Here is a 23,027-nt window from a genome sequence, read left to right on the forward strand (position 1 = left end):
ACAGTCTCAGACCGACAGAAAACAAACTAGGGCAGAATGCAGGAAGAATCCCAGGCTGAAGTTTCTGGCCCAGGGCTGCCTCTCATTAAAACTATGCAAAAATTGTCACTTCAACATAAAGCTAAATGCAATTCAGCACTATTGACTCAATCCATAAGGTTTTTTCTAAGCCTGACACTGGAGGGGAACCTTCTAGTGCTCCCATAGATAAGCTGAGCTAGATCTGCAGAAAGCCCCTAGCTGGGGAATTTTGCAGAGTTGTCATGCAAATGCTTTATTTGCTCCTTACTATAAGATGCTCATCTTGCACAAAGGATCTTTGCAGGTCTCGTACTATGAAGTCTTTTTGCTAATCATTCAATCATTTTATTCCACTTCCCCAGTATGGTCACACTATCAATTTCTTTCTTTACTAGTGCAATCATTAGTAATGGAAGAATAACAAAGCATCTATCCCAGATTTCAAACCTGCAATCAGAGCTCTTCTCGACTTCACCATTGATTTAATTTCTAGTAAACATTTCCAATCTTAATTGTTGAAAGCGTGGCTTTTGTAGATGTCAGGAAAGTATTTTCCATTTAACATTTTGAAAGAGGCTATGTATAAGAATTGATTTCCAGGTGTTAAGTCGTAATGTTGAAACCAAATGTATCTCTCTACCAAGCCCAATGCAAAATTCTAATAACCCAGTTGCAAAAATAGTCCAACACCAAATACATTTGCACTATCACTCGACTTATTTCTCATTCATCTGATACATGCATTTCTGATTAGTTCCTGACTGTGCTCCGTTCTTCTTTGATACCTTCAACCACATTTTCAGGAATAGAGCCTTCTTCATTAGGAAACAATGTTCACAGGCAGCCTGTTATTTGTCATGCAATTATTATAATTGTATGTACAGTAGGAAGGAAGGAAGAAATTTTCGTTAAAAACACTGAGTCTGGACTTCCCCATACAAAGCACTTATGCTCTTTAAGCATCACCTTCATGGTGATGGGATTCTATTAGACCTACATACTCCATACTTCCACTTTTCCCTCATTACACGTATATACATTTATATACATACATACAGGACAAGAAGGTGTTTCACAGAAGTCTGCCTTCCAGATAGCAGCGTTCCACCTTTGTATTGTGTAGGGCATATTGCAGCACTGGGGCTTAGCCTTTCTCCTACAGAAATTGCTGGGTCCTTTCCTACTAAATTTCTAAATCAGTGTGGTGCCCACCTCCAAAGCTTGATGTTACCACTGTTACATTGTTAAGAATCAATAGCAATTGCTTTCTGGGGGGAGTTTTTATGATTTTTGACTAGAAAGCAAACAAAAAAGTTGAAAAAAGAAGTCACCCTTCTGCTGAAGAACTGAAATAGCCTAAAGAAGAAATACCTACTCTTTAGCCATTATTAATTAACTACATAAAATATGGTACGAGTGTTCATCTACTTTGTATGTATGCACAGGGGGCCTGAACTTTTAAGAACATGGTGATGAGAAAGCAGAGGGTGATTGGAACAGAAATATCAAGAACAGAGAAGTATTGCACAAATAGGAGCACTCTACTTAGTGGTTCCTGAGGGAGCTGGAAGAGAAGAAGAAGTAACAAGCAGATGTATGAAAATGTGAACAAATTCTTAGGCAGCTGTGATGAAATATCCTATAAAATACCTCAACAGTTAAAAGGAAGCAATGATTGGTCTCTGCACAGGGACCAAAGTTCATATGGTCCGAATCACATTGATATAGGTCTCTTCCAATATTACATTTTCTGATCAGATGTCACACTAGGGTTCCCGTTTGGGAGAAAAAGCAGATTTTCTCCCTTATTTTTATTTTTGATAAGCAGGGCAGGCTGGATTCGCCATCATTTCACAGAAGCCCAAGTGTATTTCTGAAAGAAGCGCTCCAGATCAAGCACAAAGCATCGAGCCTGATGAAAGGGTTGCTGAGTGACATCCTTTGGCCTGGGCTATGCAGGAGGCAGGACTCGATGATCATGATATAACCTCATCTGGCTTTTACCATCTGTGAAGCTGCGAAGCGTAGCCTGAAAGAACTACAGTTTCTGAACATTCGTAAGGTCTAATTGTATCTGTATCCAACCTAGCATGACAGCTGCACGTGCTAGAAGAATAGCCAAATCTAAAATAAAATGTGTTTCTCGTGACCCTCTCCCAAAGGCGATTATTTGAAGGGCAGTCCCACAGCAAATACATCAGAGCTGGTGGCTTGGTTTCAGCATCAGTATATACCAGCCTGTTTTATGCCTGGTTTATATAAACAGAGAGGGGCCAGTAAATCCTAAGGTGGCTCTTCCATTGAATCAACCACAATCACAGTCAGCCAAATACCATTTAACATTATAGATGATGTAATTCCACTGGGATGTAGTTAAAATGAGTCCCAACTCACTTTCCCTAGAGGAATGCAATTTATCTGGGCTTACAGCTGTTGCATTCACAGGATAAGATTATAAAATAATCCTTTCAGGAGCATTAGGAAATACGGTGGTTCCAGGGTGGCCAAAGCAATAGAGTTGCTCTGATGTCCCAGGAAATGCTCTAACTGCGAACGTGATTTGGGGAAATGAGTATGTGTCCTGCAAGACCTCTATGAATTTCAGTGTGCCTGCTTGAAAGGCTTGGCTTCTCCAAACGCTGGGAATTGGGAAGGGAGTCCACTGCATGACGAAGCATTTTAATGAGAATCAGTAGTAAAATGAGAAAGAATTTAATGGAAACATAACATGAACTCAGTAGGACAGAATTACATCCCCACGATGCTCCTCTGTAAATATAACAGTTTCATAGAGTTGGTGCAAACCCTTACACCTACATAGTCCATGAACACATTGACGATTCCCAGCAGGTATGGATTTACTGCCTATTATTCATTCCTCCTTAGTAATAATATCAATTTAGCTGTTAGTTTTTGTTTTGACTCAGTGCTTAGGAATCAGCGGGGCGATAAAGCTATTTAAATGGAAATCCTATTCAAATGCACAATCACCTGATTGGAACACGAACAGCTCCTGCTCCTGAACATTTCTCATATAATAGCTGCTTTTTCCCTCATTAAATGCAGAAATCTGATTAACATTTAGATCACACATGCTTTACTTACAGCAATTAGGACCAGATACTAGAGTTTTGTTAAACTATATAGGATTTTTATGCTTTATCATGAAGGGAAGAACAAAGAAGCTCCGTAACACTACATCTGGTCCTTTCTACCGCTTCTGTTATACGTGCACTGTCAAGGACAAACATTAACTTTAAAGAGAATTCTGCAGGGACAAACTTACTGAGAAAAAAAATTGGACACTTGGATGAACTCAGTTTTGTAATACAGTATAATGATTGGTAACACTATAATTCTGTACATTTGCTGGAAACACCCAATTAAACAGTCTAAGGGGTTACAACAGCTACAGATTAGGAAATAGCTGCTAGAAAAACACGTATGTGGCCTGAAAATGAAAACCTTTTTTGTTCTGATCAAAAAATAATAGTAATCTGCAATTCATAAGGTTCAATCCAAGTCAGAAAGGATCAAATCTCAGTTGTTCTAAAAGCTTCAGAAATATAACTGAAGAAGTAATTTATGATGTCCACCACATTATTTTTCTCAAGCCACATTGTCACATACTTCACAAGTTGTCATGCTGTTCAGCGAATGCTAAACATACAGCTCAGCCCTTTAAAATAAGAAGTACAACCAGAATTAAACAGCAGAACAAAACAAATGAAACCATATCGTAAGAATCCCCAAGTATATTAACGTTTCCTGCAACAGTCTGCTCTGACTGGTCCCAAAAGAGATTCAAATAATTTTAATGAAGCGTTTTCCAAAATTAAATTCCACCCTAACGAGTAGGATGGAAATGTGTTTCCCAGACAGACGGCAGGTCCCGGCACTGCTGGTTTCCCATGGCCCAGGCGCAGCTCGTGGTTTCAGTGCCTTGCCCCATTAGGGGCTCAGCAGAGCAGATGCCTTTTCATAGAGCACACCACCCTCAACGCCACCGCAAAACCGACAGCTTTCAGAGAGGAAGCCACCCACTTCCACGGGTGAAGGATGCACAGACCTCACAGCCTCACCGATTCAGAGAGCAGACTACTATTTTTAGTGGTGATCAACTTCTCCACACAGTGATCTCTTGAGTTTCTCGGGGTCTCGCAGCCTGGAGACCCCAGCCAGGTGGCTACAAGCACACGTGCAGAGCAGCTGCAGGGCAGAGGTGCAGCGAGTCTGCCGCATCCCATGTCAGAGTCTTTGCCTGTTCAGCATAAAGCTGATCTGCACCACGCAGCAGATCTGACACTGGTCCCACGTACCAGATGTGCTGCTCACACAATGACCAGGTGCACACGTGCAGTATACCTGATCCGAGACATACAGGACCTATAGCACGGACAACCCAGCACTGGATGGGCTTTGACGTGTGTGCCAACAGCAAAAGCAGAAAGTCAGTAATTACATTGCCAGAGGTCTCTAATGGTTTAGTTCATTCAGAGCAGTTCACAAGAAAGGCAGTTTGTGCCATGCTTGCTTCTTGCCAGCGCCCTGTACAAACAAAGCAGAAAGTTTCTCTCGTCTGCTTTCTTTTGACGTGCCACCCTAAACCCCCGCATCATCTAGAAACACAAAATGCCTTTTTTATGTATTTATAAGGGAGTGAGCAGGCATATACGTGCAGTGGAAAAGTTCTTCTCTCCACAACATACAAAACCAGGTTTAAAAACAATGCAAATCCATTTTCTCTCTTTATGGGCCACCGTTAATCTTTTATACAAGTGCTTACTCAGGTCAATGTTCAACTGACTTAAGAAAAGGACTCAGAGTCCTTTGAAAGGGACTGCGAGTACAATCTTGTGTTTGCATTTAATTAATCAGCTGAAGCTTTCAAATCCATACTATTATCTCTTTAGTAGACCAGCACCCTGAAGGCTTTTGCCCATAAGGCACGCTGATGCAAACCACCACCAGTCACAATTCCCAGATTTGTGGCAACTCTGCACAACTTGAGACATGCAAACAGAAGAGCTCCAAATTTGGGAGACTAAATATTAATTGATGGTAAACAGAGTAAGATTTAGTGGCAGTGATTAGCTTCCCCAGTTGCTTTACGGGTAATGTTGTTGGTTAATGAACTGTGTCTTTTTCTTTCTCTGTTTTGGTGGTTTTTTTTTAATCCTGCAGATGTCCGGCGTGGAAGAGCGCTTCCTCAGACGGCTCCCAGATGAACAGCCTGGTGAATGTCTAACTTCCCACACAGCCTGTATTCCTCAGACACTAATTAGTGATATTTCGGGAACTGTGAATGATGGAAGAGTCTTTTTTTTTTTTTTTTTTAATTTGGTTGAGGGACGTTAATAATCTAAATCAGGCCTGCTCTTGCAATCACTTTCCACACCACTAACCTGATGCCCACCGAAATGCCTTGAGGGCCTGAAAGGCAGACAGGAGGTGCCTCGCAGTGGCCTCCTGCACAGGGGTGAGGTGCAGCTTCACGGTCTTAACAAAAGCATGAAGAAAACCAGGAAACACTCAGAAACACATACGTAAGATGCAATGTTGTTGATTTTACTTGCAGCCCAAAGGTAGCAGCAGCTTCTGGCTCTGGTGAAAAGTGCCAGTGAGACATTGTGCTTTCCACTATTACAGGTATTGATTTATAAGGGGACCAGTAGCATTCCCATTAGCACCTCTTGTGGCATATGGACATCTTACATGACCCAGCTAAGACTCCGTAACGATAGATTTTTTTTTTCTTTTTTTTATTAAATAACCAACCCCACTAGCTCTAGGAGAAATTGTGGGATGGGAAGACAGTAAATATTTCCTCTGACACATTTGCAGTTTTGTAGGTGATAAAACCTGAAGGAACTACTGGAACATCTCCCCTGATCTGCACCGAATAGGACACAGGACTTGAAAACAGTCACTGATGGAGAACGCCACACTCTATGGCACACTGTGGCAATGATTTCCATTATCCTCCCTATTTAAAGTGTGTGGTTTTTTTTAGTTTGCAAGAAGCTCATGCTTTCTTGGGACCACTGGCAGAATTAAGCTTTATTGCCCATGGATAAGAGGACACCCTTAGGAACGGACCAGTCCTGACAAAAAGACAAAGGGTTTCTGTTCCTCCTCCTGCCTTTTCTGCCATTCATTTTGGCTCCCCGAGCTCCAGCAAGGCAGTGGTCATGGTTACTTTGCTGCTCCTAACAATCTTTTGCCCGAGGCAATTGCTGGCCTTGCTTATGCTTACAGCCAGCTCTGAGTCCACATCTGTCCCACCTGCAGACAGTGTGCATCTTCCCATGGACTAAAGCAGGATAAAACATTACCAATTTACATAGCAGAGGGGAAGGAGCAAGACAACAAGTGTTAGTTGAGTTAAATTAGTTTGCTATCAGGCACTTTCCTAGCAAAGCATGTATACTCTTTTGACATCTTTACTTCAGAAAACGCCGCTTGTAGTCTGCTGCTGCCACATGAAGCATCCTCTTGCTTTGACAGACTATGGTCAGTAGCCAGTCAAAATCACTCCTGCACCCAAGGCTTTGGGCAGCCCTGTGGGAGGGTTTTTTCCCCACCCACCCAATTTCAAGTCCTTTTCCCCACCCCCCCAATAACCAAGCTATTTAACACAAGAAAAAGGCTAAAGGAGATTTTATCCTGTCCTGCTATTCCCCATCCACCATTATGCTGGTAGATATGCTACAAATACCTGCAAAATATGTTTTTTCTGAGCCTGTTTCAGTTTACATTGCCCAATAAAGGTGCCCTCCTTCCCCCCAGGAACTAATGAACAAGATGATTCGAAAATTACTAAACACGGGGGGGGGGGGGGGGGGGCACTGAAAACAGCCTCTGAGAACTGATCTCTCTTATTTATGGAATCAAGATTTGAACTAGTATCAAGCAGCTGGCTGAATTTGGGATCTGGCTCCCCTGAAATGCTGCACTACATCAGTGGGGAACCACGCACGCGTCATCTCCGCTGCCATCCCCAGACGCCAAGAGGATCCCAGGCTCTTCCAGAATAAGTCCTCGCATACAACTGTGTGAAATCAATAGCCACTTAGAGTAATTTTCTGTAACAACAGCACATCACATGATAAACAAATCAGTTCAGAGGAAGAGATGACTTTTTTTTATTGCTACATCCAATTTATCATTTAGTCTTTCCGCAGAATGGATTCAAAACAAAAACACGTGCATTTATGAGAAAGCTTCTAAGAGAAACAGCATCAGCTAAAAGACGGACAAATTCATGTTGTGGTTTTCTCACTCTGCTGCCTCCCTCTTCTGTTGTGCCTGCCAGAAACCAAGTGGTTTGACTATGGCCTTATTATCCTCGAAGAGAAAAAAAAAAAAAAAGGCACCTTCCTTGCCCGAATGAAATCCAAACTTGAGGTTAATTATTAGCAAAGACAAATCCTTCCATCATTTTCATGAGTTAGAAAGATCAAAGCAACTTTGATACCTGAGTTGTCTCCATGGCCATCTAACTCCTGGGAAAGCTATCAACTAACCCGTCTGTGCTCTGTAGTTTTTGCCCTCATTAGCACTGCAGGTTAAAGGCATAACCAGCACTCCTTCAGTAAAAAAAGCCTGGAGCCTTCACCACTTGCCCACCCCATGAAAACACGTGACTTCAGTTCCCTGCTCTTCCCAAGAGGACTCACGCCATCATTCCCTCCTCGAGCATGGCAGCTCCTGCTGCAACTCCTCCTGCTCCAACTCTACCTCTTCCAGCCATGCTTTAGCAGGAAAAAAGTGAAACTGGCTCCACCTTTCAAGAAATAAATGTAAATATGGAGCTCAGGAGAGGGGTCAGGGCTCTGAACGCTGCAGGATGGGACAACAGAGAACCTGCCTCGGGAGATGTTTCTGGGTACAACACTCATCTCAACGTTTGTAAGGCATCAGCTCTCGCTACAGTAACACCTCAACACCTGATTTTGGGCCCTAAATTCCTCTCCAGCTTCTAAGAGCAAACATTAAAGAGGAAGAATTCTTTTTAGCTTTGACTTCACAGAGCATCCTTGTTTGCTCTTTTTCTCCTTTAAAAGCAAAAGCTTTCAGCAAAACATAGCTTCCAGGAATCACCGCATTATAGAACAAGGTCAGAGGTCTCACTTTCAAAGCATGCCTTTTACATTGAAAACACTGGGAAACGTGCTCTATTCCAGCAAGGAGGGAAAATAAGGTTGGTTGGAGGACCACTCATGCTAGATTTGTTTTCCCCTACAGAGGCTCTCATAAGACTGAGGCAATATATTCACAGCCCCATAAATCCATAAAAGTTGACAAAGATATTATTTGGGATCACTGGACTTTGTTCTTTCACCTGAGATCAGACTCCCTTCTGCTTCTGAACAAAACAGCCCCTTCAGCTACCATCAGGACACAAACCTGTCTGATAGTTCGTGCATCAGACTGCGTTGTCCACATCAGACCTGCTAGAGAAATTATTCCATGCAGAAGAAAGAGAAGGAGCAATCAGCCACCATGCAGAACTCAGGATCCCAGGCACGCGCTCGCTCTCTTTGGCAGAGTTTCACATGCTAATGAGGAAGCGGCATATGTGTAACCTGCCTTAAGGACATACAGACGCAGACTACAGACTCATTACGGGATGCTGTCACTGGAACTTCCCATTTCTGCAGGAAGAGAAAAAATGAGGTCTGTGTATTGCACTGCACAGAGCCCTGGACAACAAGGATGACTGGAAAACCATATAGATCCTCATGGACACGATGCTGTCAATCTCTAACATTCAGTAGTTGCATGCTTTACTATAATCATCCACATTTGAGAAATAGCTCACTGTTTATTCAGCAGATCTCTAAAACTTTACTGACACTCCAAAAATCAGTCACTTCCACTTGCACTGATGATGAACATACGTATAGTCACTTTCTAAGGGGAAAAAATAAAAATAATAATTAAAAAAATAAATAAGTCAAACCTAAAATAATTCTCAACACATCAACCTTTCACATAGCAAGGAAAGAGACCCTACAGTGCTATCCTCTCCTCCCGGTGACAGCAAGCTAAGCAAGCTGCGTTGATATTGTCCAGACTTGCAGCCAAATGAAAGATGGGAGGAGGTATGGCTTGTCTTTGGGTAGAAGAGCAGTAATGAAGACTTGCCAGTATGGCACTTTTATGGGAAGTTCTGTGCTTTCCCTTGGGAAAGGCCTAGTCATTTGATTGCCAAAAAAAAATTTAAGGATTGCTACCCAAAATAATTTCTTCTGCTACTGTACCATATGGTTTGTGGCTCTAACAGGCTAAAAAAAAATAAATTACATCCTCATTACTGTAAGTATGGCCAGTCACAACTGAAATATTAAGCTGTCAGACACAATTCCCACTGCAGCCACTGCCTCAAAAGACCCCATCAGAGATGGTGCATCTCATCACAGCCTGTACATCGTGTGAGGCAGATCCAGGACCGCATTTTACCCAAGTGAATTATGGTGCACTGAAACAGGTCATACCTGAGTGTCAGATTCACATTTTCACAGGAAATTTGATTTAGGTTTAGCAGTACATATATTCCTTTCATTTTAGTTCCCCACCAGGAGAGCTGATTAAATGTGCAGAAAACTTAGGACTGCTCCTAAGAGTCAGTTCTTCAGCGCAGTGAAAATCTCCATGGCAGCTGCTCCTTGCTGTACGGCCACTGGGTGCAAACGCATTCTGCACACCCCGAACCCAGATGCTGAAAACACAGGCACCAGAAATGACTGTAGGATTCCATTCAATTACTGGGAAAGGAAACAAAGCCTCTGCCCACTGCCTTTATTCTGTACTAAAAAACTGCAGTCACGACTGCACTGAAAGGCGACAGCTCAGTTGTTTATATATTTTATTAACATTTACTGGTTTGCTTTTTAAACTTCAGCACACCTTAAAAACTTATGAAAGCTGCAGTCAGTAGCTCCAGACTCTGAATCTCAGCTGACTTGCAGAATGGCTGAAGAGTTGAGTCAACCCTGATAGACCTAGATACTTTGGCTTTTTTTTCCTCTCTTAGCTTTTCATGGGCTAATTAAAGAGCAAAAGCTTTGTTTTTATGCCCATTTCTGCCAGGTGCTACAGTAACACAGAACAAAGTCCTTGCTCCTGACAGTGCAGCTTCAGGAGAGATCTAAGAGCAAGCACATAGAAACAGTGGGGTAAGAGTCCACAATAGGCACTAGCACAAAGGAAAACCAATATTTATTGAGGTTTTGTAGGCACAAAGGTTAGTTTTCAGAAGAGAAATAAAAGGTTCTTTTGCAGATGTATATGGCAATCTCCTCCCCATGAGTAACAGCTCATAAGAGGTGGCATAAAATATTTACTTGAAAATGGGTACTGGCATTATGTTTAAGTCCAAAGAGCGTTCATCACAGTAGGTTGCAAATCCACAACTAGGTCTCCTAGATCCTAAAGGGTGGTGCTACAAGATGATTTCCATCATCGAGGTGATGGTATTTTTCCCCAAAGAGCACCACACATGTAGATACATGTAATTTCCACCTCCACCACCCCAGACAGGATTGGGTTTGTTTTTTTTCCCTTAAGAAAGCAGTCAGAAACAGTGATGTTATCTTTGGATAAACACAAAGAACTTGCATTCCATTTCCAGCTGGATAATCTTCCAGGACATCAATACCCACTAAAACGTTTAGAACAATTTATATACTCTTTACAATCTCTAAAAAGGGAACAGCCTTTAAAAGCTGACTTACACACTATAATTACGCTAATTCTCTGCATCTGGCATTCAGAAGAACCCAAATTAAACATCACAGAGCACCTCAAGTGCATCCATGGAGCAATGAAGGTGGAATTAACTCCAAATTAAATGGGACGTCTTCAGAGACTATCAAACCACTATTCAAAGTGCATAGATTAAAACCTTTTTACGTTATTGAACGGATTATTCCTCTTAGGGCAAGGTAAGTATTTTGAGAGTTTGCTTCAACACTTCATAACCCTTCTTGGACTAGAGAAATGCTTGAATTGGAAAATCCTGGAGCTAAACACCGTAAATATTGGAGAAGTTCTAGGCTGGATCAGCTCCAAACTCTGCAGCTTGGAATTAATCATTGATCTTCTGGTGAACAAAGACCTTTCTCCCTTGCTGTTACAGCAGAGGCAAACGCAACCAGTACAGCATGCACAGCCACTACTGCTCTAACCCGTTGAACATCTACAGGGCAGTGAGATTAGGAGCTGTCGTTAAATTCAAAGTACGTGACTAAGGGAAGCTACAAAGCAAATTCTTCTGGGGTTACTTTAGATGTGCTACATAACTTGTATAAAGGATTTAGGAAGGAGTTGCTGTGCTCTTCATCCTCAAGGCAATACAGCCGGCCACCCGACTGTCCCATGACTAGCAGATTTAGATTTGAAAGCAGCATGTCCAACACGGGTCACCTCAGACCCACGCACGGCCTCTGCTCAATTGATCTGTGTGGATGCAGCAGCCTCTTCCCACTAATCCAGTGTCAGACATCCAAAAACGTGGAGGATTGCTGCCTACAGAAGTAAGATTTGCAGGTCTAATAATTTAGTCCACGTGCTTAAAATTGAACGGGGCTGATTTTAGTTCAAAGATGTGAATCCTGCTCACCATGCAACTATATCATAATACCGAGAAAAGCACAACTGCACATAAGGAAGCAGAAGGACAGTCTCTTTGAAGGATGCACCCAAGAGCAACCTATGTCTTTGAGCTGGTAAGAAAGACAGGCAGGATGCGGAGAAGATTACAGCTGCTTCCCATCACTGATCTACAAAAGGAACTGGGTTTTCAGGGTTTGAGGCACATGGCAAGTAAGCCACAAGCCACATAGATGTCTAGCAAAGGGCAATCCACCTACCACCTTCACAGCGTGCCCAGGACTCTGCCTCCTTGTCATCCGGCAGAAGAAGAGAATAGAGGTGAGAAGGCTGAGGAAGGGAATTCACCCTGCTCTCCCTTGGAGTTGTGCCATAACTTGCAGCTGCTTCACCAGATAGAAGAGAAGAAAGAATGTATCACTGAGAAGACTGGCAAAAAAAGTCACACTTTTGCACCTGGGAACAGACTGCAAGTCAAGTGAATTGTACTTATGCCACAGAGCAGCCTGGTCACAGCAACCTGCAGCACATCCTAGTTCATCAGATTTGCAAATGTTATTGATTTATCTACATGGCTTTTTATAAACAGTCATCCTACTACCCGCACAGAAATAGCAACAGCTAATAGATTCTCAGAGGATAAACAGCTGAAAGAAACTATCTGGGGGATGCATTTACATTTAGTGAGTGCAGAAATCTCATTCTGGAAGTCTTGAGTGTAATTATAGCGTTTCTTCTTGATACTATCTCCCTTTGCAAGACTATGGCAATTGTGTGCATGTAACCAGAAGCCATTACAACAAATTGGTTAATTTTAATGAACGTGCTCAATACAATGTCTAACGATACAGTATATGTAAATGTGAGGACAGTCCATATAAATGGCTCAGGAATTCAGAAGAAAAATGCGGCTACCCTCTGCCATATCTTGTCTGGGCCTATAGCCAAGAAAGATGCAAATAAAGCTATATACATGTGACCGCAGAGGTAGTCGCCAGTCCTTTGTTTGGTGTCAGATTATTTCATCATCATTATTTAACACATCTGCTACATGTGCTTTAATATATTGTTTGCTGTAATGCACTGATGATAACATTTGTGATGAAGGCAACATCATCCAACTACCTTTCTCATCTGTTCTTTTTCCATCTTGTCAGTGTACAGCCATGGAGGTTATTTTGCTGCATCTTTTTATATTTCATGCTTTGTCCGTCCATAAGCTTATCTTGCTTTGCCATAAATTGTGCAGCCTGCTTATCTGTCTACACTCTTAATCAATGTGATGTATTCAGAAGTATTATAGGTTGCTTACCTCCTTTGCTCTAACTCTTTGTTTCCCAGTTCTGTATCACTGTTTATTTTTTTTCTTATCCTGCTGCAAATTCCCCTTTCCAGGTTATTAACATATGAAGCATTTACAGTTCCCTCTGTTGTTTCTATGCCGATAACCCAAAATTGCTTCAAGTCTTCCAAGTGAAATCCACCCTCTGAAGTAGAGACTAAAGGCACCTGCCCTTCTCAGCTACCAGAGGAAGACGAGCCTTTGAACGCTACGTGGTCAAAAGACTGCTTTACCAAACTCCTAATATATTTTGACTCTCCTTTAGCTACTGACATTGGTTTCTAAAAAAGAATTAATTAGATACTGCATGTGATTAGTATTCATGCAAAATTACATACTTATCCTGATTTAAGAGTTTTCCACATTATACCTTATTTAGGCTCTTACAGAATTTCTTTGACTCTCCCATTCCAGAGGCAGATTTAAAAGCAGATTTTTCTAGATCTAGATGAACGTATTCCCTAAGGGTCTTTGAAAATTCATCAATGCCTTCCCACACCTAAAACAATGGAATTCTACTGTTTTGTCAATCCCAAGTCTTGTATTTTAATTCAATCTCAAGTTTTCCAATATAGATTTCAATGCTTAAGCACTGTAATTTCTAGTGTGATTTTTCCCCCCTCTCTTCACTCCTGCTTTCTTTTAAAAGCTCAGAAATGTACATCAATTTCTTATGGCATTTATCTCACACTTCCCTGGCAACAAAGAGACAAAGAATTATTATTTTTTATTTAGGAACTAAGTAATCAAACCAGCCCTGTTCAGCAAAGCATACATACACATGCCTGTGTTGCATCAACATACTTAAACAGTATTTCACACTGGTCTTAGTTAGTAAATAACCTTTACAAGTTCTTGAAGCCCTGACATTTTACATTCAATGATTTGACAAATGCCTTATTATTTACATCTATCTTTTATGCACCTTCCCTTCAGTCTCCACATCTGCTTTCCGCACCGTATTTATTCCTTCTCTTTGCTTCATAATTTTCCTTATCACTGTGTTTTATTCTTGATACATGCTTTATCTATACTTTGATTATTCTTATTCTCCCCTCTTCATTTGTACAGAGGATATTTTAAATGGCTCTAAGCTACGCAGTTGAACAGACTCAAAACAGTTCAACACATAATGATTTATGTGCAGTAGCTTTTAGCTTCTCTGTTATATTCATGACTTCTCACTCCTGTTCATCTATTCTTTACTATGTTCTTCCAAACTTTGGTCTATGGAATTTACACATCTTTATTTCTCTTCCCTTTGGTTGTACCCTATGTTCATCCATCCAAAGCATTTACAGGCACTCATCACTGCACATCTAAATGCCAATTGATTAAATTACAGCCAGTATTCTTTGGATACCCTCTCACCTCTTCATGCAATTGTGTCTAGGCACTACCGAAAATGAAAGGTCAGATGCTGCCCCTAATCTGTTTGCACAACTCCCTGTGGAGCCCAGGGTGACTCATTCCTACACAAGGTCTTTCAGCCTGTCACCCTGTTACGAGAGTGTTTTACAGCAGATGAAGTGAGCCAAACAAAGAACCGAATCAGGGCCCGCGCTCCCCACAGCACAAGGCAGCGTATGTGTGTGCATTCAACGGACACTCGCGGCCCATCACAAACACTGCCAGTCCTCGGTCCTGCAACCGTTTCTACGTGGGGGGCCCCGGACCTGTGCAGGACCCGCTGATGCCAAGCACGAGACACAGGGTGTGCTACAGTAACACACCTCCACCATGTAGAGGACAGGGAGCCTGCCAGCACGGAGGCATCTGCACATGCAACACCTGTTGCAGAGGAAGGGTGGAAATTGTAGGTGGTGAAAACCAGACAAACTTGTGATGGAAATGGAAGGTAGGGATGATAAAGGGTCCAAATGTGCATCTCAGCATGCCGAATGCTAGTTATAGCTCACCAGGTAGAAAGAAAGATGACAACGGCGCCGGTCCATGCACATTCGAGGACTGACAATATTCCCTCCACAAAGGGCTTCCATCAGTTTGCTGACTTAACATTGAGCTCCATCCCCTACAAACACCCGCATGAGCTCCAGCCTGAAAGAGTACAGCTCACCAAACGCTAGTGCTTGCGTTCTCTCTATGAGAGCAGCAATATGCTGCAGGCTCCGGGCATCACCATGTCAGCATTCACTGAAGCTGGCAATGTGTAAACCAAGCCCCCACCAGCAGCTTCATTTTAAAGATGCTTTTAAGCAAAGCTGGGGGCCACCGGCCTGTAAATGCCACAAGGCTGATCAACAGCCACCTGTAGCACCTTTGGCACATAAATAGGAACATATTTAAAAAATAGAGCTATTATAGAGGAGGGCAAAAATCATCAACATCATTTTCCAGGTAACAGTAGCAGTGCCATCCGGGCCACAACCCCATAACACAACAGTGTTAATGTATTTGCTGTCTCAATAGATGCTGCCACAGCCTGTCCACATGGTCTTGGGCACATAAATTACCTAATCAGGCTTTAGAGGAGGTTTTTCCTCACCATCTGCCCACACGAAACACATTCACTGGAAGATAGTCCTGCAAGGAAGCAGCCAGGGGAGCATCTCTGCTGCTGGATCCAGCCCAGCTAATATGGATTATACTCACCAGCCACCCAAGCTAAATTCACGGATGCTTGTACATCTAAGGGTCTTGAAAATAGGGTACTAAGTGGACTACAATGTTTTATTGAGGCCGTGACTAATTTTCCAACTTGTAAAGCCCAGTGGGTCTTAGTAGCCCATGCAGGCAGGCCTGTCAAAATGTTTTCATACATTACGTGAAAAAATGTAATTGCCAATTGCTTTTTCGGTGGTTGAAATTCAGTATTAAAACCACGTATTACCCAAATACAGTTTCCAAAGGAACTGGGGATTCTAATAGTCTAATGACTGTCTCCTAGAGTTCATTTTTCACTTTTCAATAATTGGTTTTTCAGTTGCATTTGCATAGAATACATGTAAAATTCCATAGCCCATTAAGTTAATCACAACATGAAGCTAATAAGCATGGACACACAAAGACATACCTAAGCCCAGATCAATTTTTGAAGCAGTGATTTGAAGTTGCAGCAGAATAACTGCTCCTCGATCCTGCCAATTTCATAGGTAAGAATGTGTTTTAAAGAATTGAAATTTTACACTGCTGAGAATAGCCTGTAGTTATTCAACATAATCATCTTCTAAAGAAAAACAAAGAAAAAAATTAACAAAAAGAAAACCCAACACACTTTGAGAAGAGGATTTTAGTGATAGTTCAAGCAATTTAACCAGCAGTTTCCCTTCTGTGTTTGCTTTTCCTCTCTCCATTCTCCACCCAACAGCATCTCTCCTGCAATAGGCTGAGTGCATTAAGGAATGACACTCTACAGTGTCCAGCTCTGCACGGCCTCGCACAAGTACCACTCTTCAAGCGCTCTTAACCACCACATTTCCAATTACACCTCCACCCAACATAACTCTAAGGAACACCTATATATCAGCAGGCTCCTTCAGTTCTCACAAACTGGCTTGAATTTGCAGTTTTCCAGCCCCTATAGCCTCTGAGTGGCCACATACACGTGTTTTCACTCTTTACGCTTCACTCCAGCTGGCTCCAAAAACTGCCTACTGATCACAGACCTACCCAGGAGGCTGGAGCCATCTCCTAAGCCAGTGCAGAAGGTACGCGCCTCTCTTGCCCTCAGAAAACGGGAGATTTCCACAGGGAAGTTTCCACTTTGCAGAATGGTTCTGTGCCGCTGGCTTCCCATCTGCCTGCCTGGAAGGCTTCGCTCGAGCCTGTTCTTCAAAAACAAGGTTTTTGTTCTGGAAAGCTATACCTGGGAAAAACAGCCTTTTCCTTCTCTCTCTCTCTTTTTTTAAAATAGCGTTTCATCCTGATGCAGAATGGGAATATTTTTAAAAAACACGCCCTTTCTCCCGTGTGAAAAAGGGATTTCCATTTTCTGGCAAGGTCTATACGCAAGGACTCAAACAGAATAGATGATGTCAGAGCTTAAGAGCTTTTGGAATGATAGTTTTGTGGTGGCAGAGCTGCTCTCTTTTGAAGCTTAAGGATTTGAACGAAATTATGGGAACGTAGCCAGAGGCGGTTTGTTCAGTGTTGGCTTTAGAGGAGTGGGGGCTTGGTAAAAGAAATCATTGCTTTTCTCAGCAATAATATTAAATACATTTGAAGGCATGTTCTTGTTTTGCTGTTGATTTGCAGAATGATACATTATTTAAAATGTATAAAGTAAACAAAGGATTGAGGTGTTGTTTGGTAGAAAGTGCATTTCCTCTGACGGGAGAAGCACCAAACCATTGACTCAAGTGCTCTGGCTTTTCCTAGAAGGTTCAACAGGATTTGGTACAGGTTTCCTTTTAATGCCATGGCTCCTCTTTATTTCTCCGCAGTTATTGAGATATGAAGCCTTAATTTTGTTGTTGTTGTTGTTGTTGTTTTTGTTAATCAGGACATCATGGGTGGAAACAGGGCAAAGCAAGCAGCCCCAGAGGGAATTAAAAATCAATCCAAGCTGCTCATTAAAAGGTAAACCGTCAATAATCTTTGTCAGGCCTTTTTATCTTGGGTTTTAGCACAGTGTGATCCCTAAGGCAGCATTTGGTATTGAGATTTAAAATGGCTCCTACTTTTCACATCTCCATCAGGAAGATTAACTCCTTCAAGGCAGGCTGAAATTACCCTGATTCTAATCAGCACATAACAATGGTACAGGATTAAAGGGATCACTTTATAACAGCTTTTCTGTATCTGTGCTGACAGAGAAGGAAAAGATTAGCTTCTGAACTTGACTGAAATGGTGCAAGTCAGAAATATCTCCATAGATAGAGCCTCCACAATGAAAACTCAGATTAAAATCTGACCATTTCATACTTCAAGCATTTATATAAAAAAAAATTAACTGAACACGTGTGGGTTTTTCTTAACATTTCAATTTTTTACATTAGCAACTGGCTATCTCATTTAGGCAAACACCATAAAAGTTTATTTGGAAAGCTAATTTATCTAACTAATTGATACTAAAGATTCTTCTATCAATTTTATGGGAACAGGGCCTCTGTAATACAACTTTATGTCTTTGAAATTAGGGTGAACGCCTATCATATCATTAACATAGGGCTAATTACAGAAGGGATGACAGCTCGTTTCAGTAGGAATAGTGTCGTTCCATCCATGTGCCACATATTATGAAAAATTAGCTTCCCAAAGAAACATTTAGTTTGTTCTTCACCACAATGCTTTAAGCAGACTGCCAGCTATCTTTGCCTACATGTCCTCCTCCATGTATTTACTGCACTGGGTAAAGCACCATTCAACATCACATATTTTTTTATTTCCTCTTATATGTAAGCCTTAGTTTGAGAATTTAAGGGGTAGTTTATTGAAAACTGTGGCTAGTGCATATGGAGATCATGTCTAACTGTTACCTCATGCTACAAGCAGGGATTTCCATATTAAAAAAAAAAAAAAAAAGGAGTAACAACTAAATCTGGATTCCACCCCCTCAGGCCTTCTTGGAATAAAGATCTTGGTGCACAGGAAGCAAACACCTATATCACACAGAATAACTTGTCTGAACAGCCAAAATAGTAGGTCAATAGATCCAATTATACCCCTGAAAATCTGTTTGCTAGGGGGTTGACTCCAGGACGTTGGCTATTTATGATGAAGCTATCTAAGATCACTGGAACAGCTTCCCTTTCTCTGCCAAGACCCCACTAACGTGGTATGGCAGCACACCATGAAGGCAGCACAGCCACCTTTGCAGCTCCTGAAGGTACTGTAAGCCATGAGAGTTCACTCACATTTTCCACACAAGTACAGAAGTGACCAAAGACACACACCCCACACACCCCCCCCCCGCAAAGCCATCTCCCCTTTCACAACCTCCCCACGGGGAGAGTGGGCCTGTTAAATATAGATGTTATTCGAGTGTGATAATACTACTGAATTTTGTAGAAACACTAGGATCTTTAACAGGGGGAACAGCAGAAGGAAAAAGTAAAACAAAAACATTTAATTCTCAATTATGAAATACTTTTAAGAAAGTACAAGAAGCTGACGCTTATGCTTTATCATTGTCCTACAGCCAGGCTTTCTTTATGTGACTCTTGAACTCCAGCAGCAAGGTAGGATTAAAAATAAAACCCATTGTGAGCGCACAAGCTTGTGATAGAAAAACCTAGTTTTGCGATGCGGGTTTAAAGTGATCACACTAAAAAAACAATAAAACAAAGGAATGCAGCTTACGAGAAGCCTTGCAAGAACAGTTGTATATTTATCAGAGGTCTCCCCTATTTGGAAAAAGCCAAACCAAACAAAACAGCAATATCCATCTACACTGAGGTATGCGCTTAGCTTAATCAACACTTTTTATTTTAGCTCATCAGTTTGAATAGAGACCTAAAAGCGTGCTGAATTATTTAGCTTGTTAGTGCTACATAACATATTAGGATAATAATCTGCTGTATTTACAATACTGAATAGGTTCTGATTTTCCTCCCTACTTATCTTAGGATGCAAACATTGAAAAAGAAATGCAAAGTTTGGTAATGTTTTGTTTGGGACTGGAAGGGTCTAATTTAGAAATATCAGTAACCCAGTTGGGTCTAGGTGCTAGGTCCACAGAGGGACGTAGGGCACGGCAAGATCCCTGGCAGGCAGTGTCTGGGTGGGTGCCCCAGCCTGGAGCCAGCCATCATCGTTTCCCTGGTGGTACAAGAGAGAGGGGCTTAGAAACAAGACTCCCCACAGCAGCGTGGTGCCAAGCTAGGCAAGGGAAAAACCTCAAAACCCCACCTCCATTGTGAGCCCCAAAAACCTATGTTAAAATAAAATGGTGATGTGAAACTGGGTTTCACTGTGGTACCTAAACCCACAGGTACTGAAAGTGTCTTTTGATGCAGGCAAGTGGCTCGACCCTTTCTTTTCAAACTGGTAGAAAGGGATGGGTTGGGAAAAGGAAGATGACAGCCTTTCTGCAAGAGAGACTGCTTTTCTGTCCTGAAACGAGAAGACTCGCCCTTCTGCAACACATTCTTTTGTAAAGGCAATGCTTTCGGTCACTTCAGATGAGCTACACGTCACAAGTTACTTGGCAAAAAGAACAAAGGTAGATGTCAACTTTCACCTAAGAAATGACCTTTAAACCACAAACCCACTTGAAGCTAAAATTAATTTTTGCCTCATGCTGTGTATCTATCTGAAAATATTTAGTAGGAATCAACCATGGGCTGATCAATCATGCAAACACAATCAGCCAGAAAAGGCTACCGGAGGTGTGATCCTGGACTAGCTCCAGATGCATTATGAGAAAAGCGGTCAAAGAGATCATGTAAAAATCACGTGAATAAGCCAGCCACCAGAAAATACATATGTTGTTGCTCAGTTTGGCATCTGGGCATTGCAGCTGCCAACAGAGCAGGAGCGCCTGGGACCTCTGGAGCAACAGACAAGGTGCCAAAAGGAGTTTCCAAACTATAACCACGTTTTCCCTTCTGATTTGCAAGTAGCTAAGCCCGAATCCCACCGCTCAGTTGCCCCTTTGCACCCACGAGGCCAGACAGTCGGAGTGGGAAGCTGGTTTGTTTACAACTTGAAAGGCACAACACAGATTTACTGTGATTAATCTCAAATTGAACTGTGCACTTGTTCCTCACCCAGGTCTACTACCTGATCCTCTACCAAAGGTAGATTTCTAGCTCCAAAGAAGAACAGAAAGGACAAGAAGGAAGAGAAACCTCAGGTTGTGTTTCCACTGATGTACATACATCCAGAAAGAAAGACTGCAGAAGAGACAAGAGTGCTTGGACAAAGTTAAATTGTATGGTTTCAGCTCACTGGAATGGAAGTTAACTAGTAGGAAAGAAGTAATCCCTATTAAGCTCACATGGAAGTTGCATTGCCTTTCCCAAGTCCCCTTCTACAGGCACTTTTTGAGCTTCTCCATCCTCGAGGTACAGTTACCTGGCTCCACAGCCAGGCAGCCTGTGATCCGTTCTCCACACAGGCACAAACTCACCACAGGCTAACCGACAGATCCTGCATTATCAACTGCCCTAAGCCACCATAGTCTCACCACCACAACTTCATGTGCAGTACTGAGATGAGCCGTGTAAAGGACCTACGCATAAAAGTGCCACATGAAGCATAAAATGGCAAGTTATTCTAGCATGTGTTGATCTGCATCACATTTTGGGGTATTAAACATCGTATTCAGGCAGAGCCTGATCCAGATCCTCACCTAAGATTAGCTAATATAAATAAATACGTCCTGCCAGGCAATTGAAATCAAACTCTTTTTGCTACAGTGACTTACATCAACTGAATCCTGGCCCCAGGTACCAGGGTGTTTATGAAAGATCTTGTCGCATTATGAAAATACAAAATTGGTGTGCTACGCTCATTTGCTATAGGCTATGAAAAACTAAAATTGTATGAGAACTGATTCCCGGAACACTTGACACAGTTCGGAAGTACAAGGAAGAATTAGACAGTTCCCTTAGTGATGGCAGGCACTGAATACATTTGACAAAACAGAAGTGCTGTACAGTGTGAAGTGAGAAATTCTAATCTCAGACAGACAGACAATTCCACTGTTGTTAGCTACTGATGCTGTGGAATTCACTTGTTAATAAGATACAGCAATTTTTCTTGTAATGCAGACCCCTGGAAGTGTTTGCATTTCAGGCAAACAGCTAATACAGGCAGAGATTTATATCTGTTAATTTAACCCGCAATCTATCTCTGTCTGTGCTATTGTTATGAAATGCAACCATACAAGTGAGCAAATGAATATCTTAACTTTGGCATTTCAGATGAATGTTATGTTGAAAATTGTGCATCTTTGCCCGTGAGATTTTTGGAACTTGAAGCACTCCCAGCAAGTTATTCCATAAACTATCTACCGGACCATATGTTTGCTGCCTACAAGTCTGGGCAGGAAGTGTCCAGTAGGAGCCACATCTGAAAGGAGGAAGAAGCAGCAGCCAACAGCATTCCCATAACTAATCTGCATTTGCAAATGCCAGTTGGAGTTGGCAAATGAAACATTTCAAGTGCAAATAGCTGTGAAGACATTTGTATGTAGCACTAAAACTGATGGGTAGATGGTGGGTTTGTTTCTGTTTAATTTTAGTGAAGTTACCTAGATGCTGGTAGAACAAAGCCACTTCCCCAGGATTTTTTTTTTTAAAGATCATTCTTACATGGAAAAAGCCCATTTCTCTTCTAAATGCTCTTTTTCATGCATAGCTACTTACAATAATTGTGCTCAAAAATCACAGCAATTATAAACACTTATCCTGTGAACAGTTACAAGCATATTTCTCTAGGCAATATGGTCCTAGAAGTTTAAAGCACACGCATTAAACATGGTTATAAAGTTTATAAAAACATATGTACATGTTGTACATATAAGCATATATACAATATGTTTCCCTTATGAAGCAATTTTATCTTGAAACTGATTTTAGAATCCATTTATATACGTTTCAAGAACTCTTTGTCTTTTATATATTTATACATTATACTGTGTATAATGTCTGTATTGTATGCGTGCAATTAGTAGATCACACGCAAGATGATACGTTTTTCAGTAGAAAATCGATATAAATAGTCTAAGGCCAGGATAAATCAACACAGAGATGAAATATTATCATCTGGGCTTGCATTTACAGGATATAATTCTCATCTGATGAAACAGTTTCTGAAACGCGTCTCTGTCACTTATCATTAACACTGACCAGACATAACCCCAAGATTATGCTGATATAAGACAACATTCAATTAGCATACAGAGCACTCTCTAATCAAAAGCCCACACAGTATTAGCAAAGTTTGAGGGTTTTCCCCCCCCCGTTCTGTGCTTCTACTTTGCGAAAAAAGTGTTTCACTATCACAAAATTTCCTTTTAAAAACCAACAAGTATACTTTATTTGTTCAGCAGTCAATAATGTATTCCTGGAGGAAACTGCCAGACCATATTGATGCATTAAGTTTCTGTCTTCACCTACATATTCACCTTCATCCTACCCAA

Source organism: Pygoscelis adeliae, unplaced genomic scaffold (assembly GCF_000699105.1).
Source record: "Pygoscelis adeliae isolate BGI_AS28 unplaced genomic scaffold, ASM69910v1 Scaffold181, whole genome shotgun sequence".
Lineage (NCBI taxonomy): Eukaryota > Metazoa > Chordata > Aves > Sphenisciformes > Spheniscidae > Pygoscelis > Pygoscelis adeliae.